The following is a 12,130-nucleotide window of genomic DNA, read 5'->3' as shown; positions in this document are numbered from 1 at the left end:
TAAGAAAAGGTCACTTGATCCTGCCAGTAACGCAGTGAAGTCGTTACTATTATTATCCCCATTTTTATGGATGAGAAAATTAAAGTATCAGGAGGATCTAGCCACACAGGCAGAACCTGCATAGCTGACTCCAGAGTCAGGCTCTTGATCAGGTGCTCTGCTGCTCCCAGTGGGGCTGAGCTGAGGATCTGGCCAAGATTTGGGAGCTGAGAACATAGTGGGACTGCAGCAGAGGTGGTAGATAGCTTGTGGCCCTGGATGTTCTGGAGGGATGCCCAACACAGAGAACTCACACCCAGGGCATCATGGCAGCAGAACCAACACCAGGCTCCCCCACCCTCACCCCCAACTTCTTTCTTACTGATTATATAATATGGTGAGCAGGTGGGCAGACCATTGCCACCCAGGTTTTCACATAGTCCCAGGAATACCAGGATTGATGGCCTGTGGGCGGAGGTGAGCAGAGAATATATCAGCAAAGGAAATGTTGGCAGAATGAATTACCTGGTTACTTCCAGGAGGGATTACAGAGGGATGCTGGGCAGTGCGCTATGGACTCTGCTTCCTTTGGAAAATTCCAGAAGAGAGAAGGGCAGGTAGGACCTCCTGGAGGAGCGTAGGCTTGAGTTGACCATTGCAGGAGGAGTAGAAGTAAGGGGGCATGGTGGGAGCCTCCCAGACAGGCGATGGGCAGGATCCTGGGGTGCCCACCCTGAGGATGGGCGGGGGACAGTGTGGGGGGATGGGGAAGCCTCCGTCGTCAGCTTTGGAAGGTCCTGCCTGTCGGGCTTTGAGAGTCTTCCAAGAGCCCAAGTAGAGAGCTGCAGTGCTCTCCACAAATCCTCTCCAGGTAAAACTGAAGCGGAGAGACGAGAGAGAGAATTTTGATTTTCCTTCCATAAGAGACAAAACTTCCAAAATAGCTACTTTTTGTGGGAATTGTGTGCATAGGGATATTTAAATGAGCTCTATATCTGTGGTGAGAAGAGCTCCATTCCTCTGTGGTGTTTGCAGCCATGGTGTTCTGTGTCCACAGGCTTGCAATTACTCTCCCGAAGCTCAGCCTACAACCTGCTCACCCACCCACTCTGAAGCTGCTTTTCTCTCTAGAACAAATAACACTATGTCTTTCTCTAGGCCATGAAAGCATGGTAACATTTCTATTTAATATATCAGCAGCTAGGGACCTTAGTTGAATTAAACAGGAGGCAGCAAAATTGGGAACCTGATAACAAGCACCTACTGCATGGCAGATACTGGGAAACACAGGCATGAATAACTCCACTCTTTTCTTCAAGAGGCTCAGGGGCCCAGGGAACCCACACGGTAAAAGACAGCCCATGGCACCCTCAGAGCTACTGATGGGGGGACTGACTTTTTCGGTTTCAGCACCCAAAGTCCCACATCCCAGGAACACTTCCCCAAATCCACGCCCCAGTTGCAGTCAAATAGGGCTGTTGTTCACCCTAGCAGGGGGCTGTGACTGTTGCAATTCACTTCCTTGCCATCTCATTCCTTGCCTCCATCCTCACCTCTACAAACAGCCTTTAGAAATAAGCTAGCATTGCACTTAAAATAATAATAATAATGAAAACGACAACAATAATTTATCCTTTACTAGTATTTCTTAAAGGGGATCAGGATATGCCACCCCTAAATATGCCATTTTGGAATAAGGATTATTTTAAGTTGAAGGCAATTGAGAAGCAATAGTTGCAGGAAGAGTTCTCTGCCCTCCCCTTATCTACCTAAAGCAGGGCATAAATTTCTCTTTTGAAGACATCCCCATTCCCATATCAGGAAAGGGAGAGCAACTCTTATGACCAAGAGTCAGCACCAAGATGAGTCTGCAGAAGCAAACCTTACTAAAATTACCCTTATCTTCCACTAGTTTTCCACATATATTTCCTTGTCACTTCCCCATAATTTATTGTCCCTTGAAGCCCAGACCCTCTTTCCTTGGTAAGGGCATATCTTTTATGTGAGTTCCCGTGCATGTAAAATATTAATGTTTGTATGCCTTTTCTCCTGTTAATCTGTACTTGTCAGTTAAATCTGAAGTCCCTCAGTACAGAATCTAAGAGGGTGGAAGAAAAGTTTTTCCTTCCTAACCACTTCAACCCTGGCTGCTGCTCATTTGAATCCCTTGAGGAGCTTTTAAAACAGATCAGTGTCCAGGTCCCTTCCCAGAATAATAAATCAGACTCTCTCCAGGTGCTTTCAATGTATAGCTAGAGTGGAGAAACACTGCCCAGCGTTTAGGATGCCAAGAGGAAACAGCAGGCAGGGGCCACCAAATCCTGGTGTATTTCCTGGCATGGTTTCAGCTTCAGACCCAGATCAGGGGTCACTTGTGGATGATGGGGACAGACTCCACAGGTCCTAATGCAGATGCTCACTCCACAGGGACTTCACAGTGTCTGTCATGGGCCACTTTGGTGGGTAATAGAGCAGCAGGAGAGGCATGCCCACACGGTGGGGCTCACTGCGCCTTTTTGGAGGGACAGTTACGCACACAAGGTCCTCTTCGGCAGGCCTGGGAACCCAAGGTGGTCCTCCCCTGACCCTCAGCCTCCTGCTTTGCTTCAAGGAGTCGTTCCGAGGCTGTTTTCCAGGCTGCTACTCCCTGGCGTTCTGGTTTTCCCATTTGTCACCTCCGTGAGAGAAATTAACAGTTTTGCCAGACCCCGTGTAAACAGGAAGGCAAGCTGTTAACAAGAGCCTCCTGCCCCGCTGCCAAGCCCAGCGCTCACGTTTCCTCCCTCGGAGCCTGTCAATTGTGAGGAGGAGAAAGGCGAAGAATGGGGCCTCTCCGGGCCCTGTGTGGGCTCTCTTGTGGCCACTCGAATGCCAGTGTCGGGGCTCACTGACGGCTGGGTCTGCAGCTGGCTGGTTTTGTCTGCTTTTTGAGGGACAGCCAGGGACACCCACTGATTAAACTGGGAACAAAACAAGCCTGCAGGCGTGGCCGCGCACACCAGCGCTGCCTGCCCAACAGCCGAGCACAATTAATTGTCGTGTTGTGGAATGTGTGGATGGGGGCAGGGAGGCAGTTGGGCAATGTAGGAATGTGCAGGAAAATATCAAGCAGGGCTCATGTTCATTAGAAGCCAAGGGAGAGCCAGCTCTCCACGTGTTGTCGGGACCCACCCCAGTGTGGGGGCCCTACACGCCCCCGTAGCCCGCCAACCACCCCGCAACCCCCGCCGCGCGCCTTCCCAACGGGGGTGGCCTGACACGCTGGTGTGCAGAAAGCGGGGACCCTGCCAAGCAAGATAGGGAGACCCTTGGCCCTTGGGATGGCAGTTTTAACTATTTACTTGGGTCTGTGGCACAAAAATGCTCATTTCTATGTGTGTCGTTACAGGAAAAAGGTTGTCTCCCTGCAGATTTGCTGTAGGGACTAGGCAAGCCAGCCTCTGTGTTTGTGCCCTAGAAGCTTGCAGTCTAACGTTCATCCAAGAACCAAAGGAGGAGGCCATCAGGAGGAAGTAGGAGCCCCCCATTCTGCCCCCACCACTGAAGAAGATTGCTGCTGTCCTCCTGACTGAGGAGGACAGCAGAGAGATGGGATTGGGGGGTGTGTATGTGTGTGTGTGTGTGTGTGTGAGAGAGAGAGAGATTTAAGCCAGAAAAGCTAAATACATTCATACAATAAAAGAGATCGAAAAGAAGAAGAGCAAGAATGGCATGCAAAGAGGTGTGGAGTAGCTGTGAGATGATTTGGGGCCCAGACAAGGGTTATTTAGAAAGTGTTGGCTCCTCTTCAATGTGTCTTTTTTTTTTTTTAATTAATTTATTTTATTGGCTGTGTTGGGTCTTTTTTTTTTTTTTTGCTGTGTGCGGGCTTTCTTTTGTTGCGGTGAGTGGGGGCTACTCTTCGTTGTGGTGCGCAGGCTCCTCATTGCCGTGGTTTCTCTTGTTGTGGAGCACGGGCTCTAGGCGCGTGGGCTTCAGTGGTTGCAGCACACGGGCTCAATAGTTGTGACTCACGGGCTCTAAAGCGCAGGCTCAATAGCTGTGATGCATGGGCTTAGTTGCTCCACGACATGTGGGATCTTCCTGGAGCAGGGATCGAACCCGTGTCCCCTGCATTGGCAGGCAGATTCTTAACCACTGCGCTACCTAGGAAGCCCTGATGTGTCTCTTTTTTTTTTTTTAATTTTTAATTAATTTTTTTGGGGGGTACACCAAGTTCAATCATCTGTTTTTTGTTTTTTTTTTTTTTCATGTAACAATTGTTTATTTATGTATTATTATTTTTGGCTTTTTCATTGTTTTTATTTTTATTAAAGTTATAGAAGTACATAGATTTTTTTTTTTATTTGGGGGGTACACCAGGTTCAATCAACTGTTTTTATACACATATCCCCATATTCCCTCCCTTCCTTGACGCCCCCCCCTCGAGTCCCCCCCACCCTCCCTGCCCCAGTCCTCCAAGGCATCTTCCATCCTCGAGTTGGACTCCCTTTGTTACACAACAACTTCCCACTGACTATCCATTTTACAGTTGGTAGTATATATATCTGATGTGTCTTTATAAATACTAAAGGTTCAATACCCTTAGCATGATGCCATTATTGTTTGCTGGACTTTCTGCCAAGACTGAGCCTTGTGGGGCCCTGGGGTTTGTTGAGATTACACAGAAATGTTATTTTTCCTATCCTGGGTCCCCTCTCTAGAAGGCTAAAGCCCAAGATGTGAGATTGTGTATAATCTATATGGGAGGTGACTCCAGGGAGCAGAAGCAAGGCACTGGGGCAAGGGAGGGAAAAGGGAAAAAAGCAAATATAGGTGTGTTATCCAGGTCATGGCTCTGTAAATGGAGCTTAATCCCACCCAGGATTGTCCACCTGCTGATCAGCCAGAGAGGCATTCGTCATCAGCTCTTGTTGCCCGCTGTTTGAAGGTTCTGTTGGAGGCATTTGCTCCCCTGTGTGTCAAGGCTGTACATATATGAGTTCAGGGGGGCTCCCACTCGTGTCCACAGCATCACAGAAATCCTCAAACAGAGGAGGCAAGAGGCGCAGGCCTGCTCTTGAGACAAGATGCTATCAGGATGAGGCCGGTATAGGCTGCAGCTAGAATCAGAGATGAGGTCAAGGACTGGGGTCAGGAAGCCAGAGGCATCTGACCTATCATCACAGAGGACCTGGGCCCCGCCCCTGACGTGACCCATGAAATGACTGAGCTAAAGGCAGGCAGGATATGTGGCCTTAGGCCGAGCTGTGGCAGAGGGAAGCTCAGGGCCTTTCTACATTCCTAGGGTGCCCTCTCACACCTTGAGAGGCCCCCTGACTGACAGCCCTGCACAGCACCGGAGCAACGTAAGGCACTCATGCCATATTGGCTCCTGGAACTTCCACTTATTGCCCCCGCTCTCTGAGCTCCTTTCCCCGATACCCTCACCCTCCAAAGCCCCACCAGCTGCCAGTAAACCTCCCACTCCTGACTGGAAGCATCTCTACTTACTGTTACAAGACAAAAAGATGATTAAACTATCTCATATGGTTGTGACTTGGGTCCACAATAAATGACACTAGTGGTAAATTTCAGGTGGGTGCATCTAAACAAGACAGATTTGAAGACAGAATTAGGAGGGAAGGTTAAGAAGCCAATGAGTTTCCCTATCCTGAGAGATGCCTTGATGGAGATTCAAAGTGAAATCACTTTTTCCTGAATCCACCATGGCGGTTCATGTGACGGGATGGGAATACTTCCTTTCTTAGCCAGCGTTGCCTATTATGAGTTCCCTACAGAGCAGAGAAGAGAGCAGCATGTACTGCTTTGTTGCTTCCTGTATAGAGGGGGCAGGGATGCAGAAGTCCAGAGAACACTGTCCTGGGCAGCTGCCACTGGGGACCCAGCCAAGTCTCCAAGTGCTGAGAGGTACGTGGCAAGAAATTCCCACATTGCATATACACAGGTGTCGTGGATACGCTCTTTCACTGGCCTTACGCTTATATGTAACTAGACAGAATAGGATTCCTGCTTGATTAAAGTAATTGAACTTATCCCCTTGGCCCAACATTTCATTGCCTCTTGCATGGGCTTTGCTACTGACCTTGGGCAAATACAAGCCAATGCAGGATCGTTAATAAAGGGTGCTGGTCCCATTTATTTCATTTACTGTGCATCTGGGCAGGAGGGTGGGGTGGTTTGAATGTGGTTGATGCTACGGTATTTTTTATTATTATTATTTTTAACTCTCTTTTTTAAATTATTATTTACGTTTAAGTTTACGTTAAGTTAGCTCTAGTTTTATCCTAATTTGTGTTCCTTTTGAAACAATTTCTAAAGAGTCTTCTTTCCTTTAAGCTCAAAAGGGAGATTGTGGGGAGTTTAGAAAAAATAGGCTCTGGTATCATCAGTCAGGGTCCACTGAGAGAGGCAGAACAAATTAGAGGGGTGTGTGTGTGTGTGTGTGTGTGTGTATGTGAGAGAGAGAGAGAGAGGAGAGAGGTGGCAGGGGGGATTTGACCTTGCACAGTTATGGGGGCTTGTTAAAGAGTCTCTGTAAGGCTGTTTTCTTTCATGTCTATTGCTTGAGTTTGAAGTCTTCCACGAAGATAGTTGGGAAGGGAAGGTGGCTGTAAAGTAGAAAACAAGGACAAGCTGGAACCCACAAGCATGAGGTGGAGCCCAAGAAGGACTGAAACCCATGTCAGTCCTCCCTGCCTCTGACTTGATGGTATGAGTGTCCTGCAGGAGCAGATGTGCCCTCTATCTCAGAGCTAAACACACATCTGGCCCAGTAGTCAGAGAAGCTGAAGAGGCTTCCAGGGGAAGGTGGAACTCTTGTAGGCATGACTGCTGCTCCCACACCAACTAAGTGAGCCAGCAGATTAAGTGACAATGTGTATGAGCTACAGAATGGCTGCTGCCTCACTTCTACCCCGTGACTCTCTCTTGCAGCTCAGTCTAACCAGAGACACACAGGAAAAGGAATTCTGAAAGATATAGTTCAGCCTGGCCAAGTTGACAGATCACAAAGCCACCAAGTGTCCTAAACGAAATAATAGATGATTGTTCTGCAAAAATATTAGCTACCATCTTTCAAGCAATATGCTAGATGCTTTACATAAGTTACTTCATTTAATCTCATAATAGTTCTATGAGAAAAATATTCTATCCCCTTTTTACAGATGAGGAAACCAAGTCTGAGAAGTTGCAGTGAGCACGTTGTTATGGACCATACAGTACACAAGACTCTTCTTTCCTGTGAGTAATTTATCCAGTGCAGTTTGGGTTTGGGATTACAATCCACCCTTAGGCAAAAGGATGAACATGTGACCCAGACCTGACTAATCAGAGAGCGCCATCCTCTTGGTTAGTGATTGACCCATAAATGGGCATTGACCCAGAATGGGCCAATCAGAAACTTTCCTGGGAATTTTCTATAAGGGAAGATATGATCTTTGTCACTTGGGGGCTTGTCAGGTTAAGTGTGGGGCTTGGCTTCTGGTAGTCATGTTACTCACCATATAGAACAAGTTTGTCTGGGGATGAAGAGAAAGATATCATTTGGGTCCCTAGGTTCAACCATGTCTGAAGTTTGCTGTACTCTTGAACCACCCCAGGCTGCATGAATCTATGCAGTTCTTATTTACATTAGATAGTTTGGATTGGGGTTATGTCAGTTGCCACCAGAAGAGACTAGTAAACAAAACTGGTGACAAAAGAGGAGTATTGTAAGTGAGCTACCCCCCAAATTTAGATTCCTTATACAAGGGGAGCAGACCCATGGGCTTTTCAAGCACACAAACCAATAAATTTTCCATTTTTTAAAAAAGAAAATATTACTTGCAATGAAGAGAGTATATCTAATACAAAGGTTAAAAGACTGGCCCAAGATTACCCAGCTGGTAAGAGGAAGTGCTAGAACTTGAATCTGGGGCTGTCTGGTTCCAAAACCCAGGCTCTTACCCTTGACCCACACTATAGCCATGCTAATTTAGTCAGGGCATCTGAGGTCACCACAAGCTCTTCTCTGCAGCTTCTCAAAGAAGATGCAATGGGCTGCTTAAAGGAAAGCCTGATGCGAGATTTTCTAATTCCCTTTGGAAACAAAGGAGACTGTGGGGTGAAGCAAAAGTAGCCAGACTGCACCACGTGGGATCTTAGTTCCCTGACCAGGGATAGAACCTGTGGAAGCATGGAGCCCTAATCACTGGACTGCCAGGGGAGTCCCTAAAAGTAGCCAGACTTTGAGGTCAAGATCTCAGGCTGTGTTTTGGGATTTTAGTCCCTGTATGTACAATGGATCAAAACAAAACAAAAACCTGCAGCATTCATGCAGCCACCCTCCTTTGTGCCTGTCACGTGAGTGTTCTATATCCTGGACTTGAACTGATCAAAGCAAATTGGTGATTAAGACGAAGTTCATTCTAGTCAATCCAGATGTCATGTTGCTACTCTATTTTTAAATCTTTCCCAGGATACAAATTGGGCAGTGTTCCTTCCTAGTCTCTTCCAGTGTCCAGTCACCTCATGATTAGAGGTTTTTTATAACTAACTTACAAGCTTCCTGTTGGAGCTCTTCAAACAAGTGGAAAGCATCTGGTCTTTTCTCAGCAGTTAACATAGTTTTAAAGCCCAAAGTCACTCCTCAACTTTTTCCTTTCAAAGTTTAAGAAACTTAATTTAGTCTTAATGCCTCTTTCAAAGGTTTTATTTTCCAATGATGTTGGTGGTACTTGTCCAGACTATTTCTAGGGCTTCTCTATCTCTAGATAGCAGCATCCAATAGAACTTTCTGCAGTAATGAGAAAGTTCTAGATCTGTCCAATGCAGTAGCCACTGGCCACGTGTGGCTGTTGAGCACTTGAAATGTGGCTAGGCTGACCGAAGAACTGAATTTGAAGTTTTAATTTTAATTTATTGAAATGTAAATAGCCACATGTAGCTAACTCCACCCACTTTGTATAGCACATACATGGTCTGGTCTTGTTTTTGGCCTCCCAAGTATTATCCTTGTCCTTTAAAGACCTGCTGACTTTTGTTCAGTTTTTGGTCCACTAGGACCCTCTCCTCTGTGTGACATTTTTAGTTTCCAGCTTCTATTTGAGTGCTTTGATATTTTTTCATGTCACCAACTCTGTATTTATCACTATGGAAATTCCATTTTTTTTTAAGAGCTTTTATCGAGATACAGTTAACATACAATAAACTGCATATATTTAGAGTGTACAATTTGGTATCCCAATCTCCTAATTCATTCCCCCCCATTCCTCCCCCCTTTCCCCACTTGGTGTCCACATGTTTGTTCTCTACATCTATGTCTCTGTTTCTGCCTCGCAAACCAGTTGATTTGTACCATTTTTCTATATTCTGCATATATGTGTTCATATATGATATTTGTTTTTCTCTTTCTGACTCACTTCACTCTGTATGACAGTCTCTAGGTCCATCCATGTCTCTACAGATGTCCCAGTTTCATTGCTTTTTACAGCTATCACTACTGAAATTCTGTTTCTACCCGTTTGTCATATTGTTCGGAATAGTTTGGCTTGGACCAAAAAGGATGGTCATACTGTAAAGTCAGCTGGTGGGTAATTACATAAGAATTCCTCAGATGAGCAGAATGAGGGATAAGAGAAGAACAGTTATGATTTTCCTAACTGATTCACAATTTCTATTCTAGGGTCTGCCTATTGCTGCAAAAGCAGGGAGAAGATAATATTGACTTCCATGCTCCCCTGCTTCTTCCCCTGAAAACCTTGCCTGTGTTATTTCACTCCAGTGTTTGGAAATATTATGTCAAACTGGCCTTTCTGATTCTCAGAGTGGGGAGATTACAAAACTTCAAGAAAAACATTCATGAAATGGAAGTGGCTCAAAGGGTCTGATAGTGAATGTGTTTGCCACCACCGCTTTCTTCTCTTCATTGTCCTTCTATCGTTTCACTGACCTGTGCTTTTGACCTAGCATTATACAAGGGAAGAGTGGTACAAGGTTTCTACATAGGATATGTGTTTTAAGATCCAAGGGATCAGGGAGTATATCTTTAATTTGATTAATCCAGCGTGTCCTTTTCACAATTCTAATGCACAATTCTAATTTTGCTGTTGGTAAAGTGCTAAAACCTGCTGGAAGTTGACGTTAGGAGATGGCAACAGATGATCAGCTATGCACTGTCATTTTCTGGCACCGCTGAATGATATTTGTCCCCGGATTCAGCATCTGCCCCAATCCGTGGGTGATTCTCCCAAGCAGCCCCAGGAATCCCAGGCCCTCCACCCCCTGTACAGAGCCAGTGCCGCTCTGTGCCATTTCAAGTAGACTTGCACAGAATTAACCTTACACAGTTAATGTTTAATTTTAAAAGCTGCATTTTTTTTTTTTTTGTATTTCCATTTTGGTGAGCAGACCAGATGCTTTGCCAAATTTACCCTCAGCTAATTGCGTAGTTCAATGTCCTGAAATGTGCCCTTGTTTTGCTTAAAACCTGCTGATTTGCAAAAGAAACGGTTCCAGGAATGTGGGTCAGAGTGGATGTTCCTGTGGAAGCTGAATTGACCGGGAAAAAGCCTCAGAGGCCTGGCTGGGGTGCTGGGTGTGTGTAAATCTGCAGGAATAGAGGACTCTCTGGGGCAGGATTGTCATTTTAATGATAAGGCTGCTGGGGGAGGGGGAGCTGGAGATGTGGACAAAAATCAGTTTGGCTCCAATCCATCTTTGGAACCTCCTCAAGCTTTTCATCTTGAGCAGGCTTTGGGGCAAGATTGGGATGCAATATTAATGCACAGCTGGAGGAAAATAATTTTCAAATCTGGCATTTACTCTGCCTCTGTCCCTGGAGGCCCTCTGATGAGATGTGAAGCAGGCATGATCTTCCAACAAGAATAGAGTAAGGATGAAGTTGCTCAGTTACTCTGCCCCGTTCCTGAATCTGGAACGTGATGGCAGAGGTGTCCCTAGGGATTTGGCCCCAGGGCGGATCACAGCACTCTGACTCCTGCTGCCTGGGAAATGAGCTGAGAGCAGACTGGAGGGGATTGAAAAGTATAGCGGGGGAACTGAAAGAGAGAGACAAAGTGGACGCAGCTCTGGGGGAGGGGCAACAAGCAAGAGGAGGATCACCCGTCCACTCCTTGGTGATAGCAAAGTTGGGGGGGGGGGCAGATGGGAAAGGGTGTTCCCAGCTAACAGTGGGGAAGGGTATCACACACCCCATTCAGGGTATCCTGGGCGCAGCTCCAGTCAGGGCTTTACCACTTCTGGCTGGCTGTGTGCTTTTGCCAGCGCTGTGGTCTTACTAGATGTTTCGTGGACTCACAAGGCAGACACTGGGGAACAACTCACTGTATTTCGCTCGGCTCTTATAAACATTGAGAATGTATTTCAGTCCTTAGAAGTTCAAACATTTTAATAACTGCATTAGTTTCCTATGGCTATGTAACAAATTACCACAAATTTAGTGCCTTAAAACAACACAAATGGATCTCACTGGGCTGACACCGAGGTGTGAGCAGGGGATATGTTCCTTTCTGGAGGCTCTAGGAGAGAGTCCGTTTTCTTACCTTGGGCATCTTCTAGAGGCTGCTTGCATTCCTTGGTTTGTGCCTCCTTCCATCTTCAAAGTCAGCAATGGGTGGGCAAATCTCTCTCACATCCTGTCCCTTTGACATTCACCCTTCTGCTTTCCTCTTCCACATGTAAGAATACTTGTGATCACACTGGACCTACCTGAATAAACCAGGGTCATTTCCCTCTTTCAAAACCAGCTGCCTAGCAACCTGAATTCCATCTGCAAACTTAATTCCCCTTTGCCATGGAACCTAACATGTTCCCAGGTTCTAGGGATTAGGATGTGGGCATCTTTGCGGGACCGTTGTTCTGCTCACCTTAATCATAACACTTACCTTTCTCCAAGCCCTTTTATAGACCTCAGTTGACTCAAAAATGCCTCTGAGATAGGTGAGTGGGTGGGATTAATGTTTTTTAATAAGAAAGCTGAAGTAAACAACAACAACAAAATAAGCAAACAAAACTTGCACAGAACTCACGCTGAGTTTACTTTGAAATAGAGAATAGTTAAGATACAGGTCATGGTATTCAGTACATTTCCAGGCTGTAACTCTAGGTAACAATGCATCTTAAAGAGGAGTGTAGGGAAAGTATGGCCTTG

This window comes from Hippopotamus amphibius, chromosome 7, assembly GCF_030028045.1.
Source record: "Hippopotamus amphibius kiboko isolate mHipAmp2 chromosome 7, mHipAmp2.hap2, whole genome shotgun sequence".
Lineage (NCBI taxonomy): Eukaryota > Metazoa > Chordata > Mammalia > Artiodactyla > Hippopotamidae > Hippopotamus > Hippopotamus amphibius.
Note: the sequence above shows the minus strand (reverse complement) of the source record.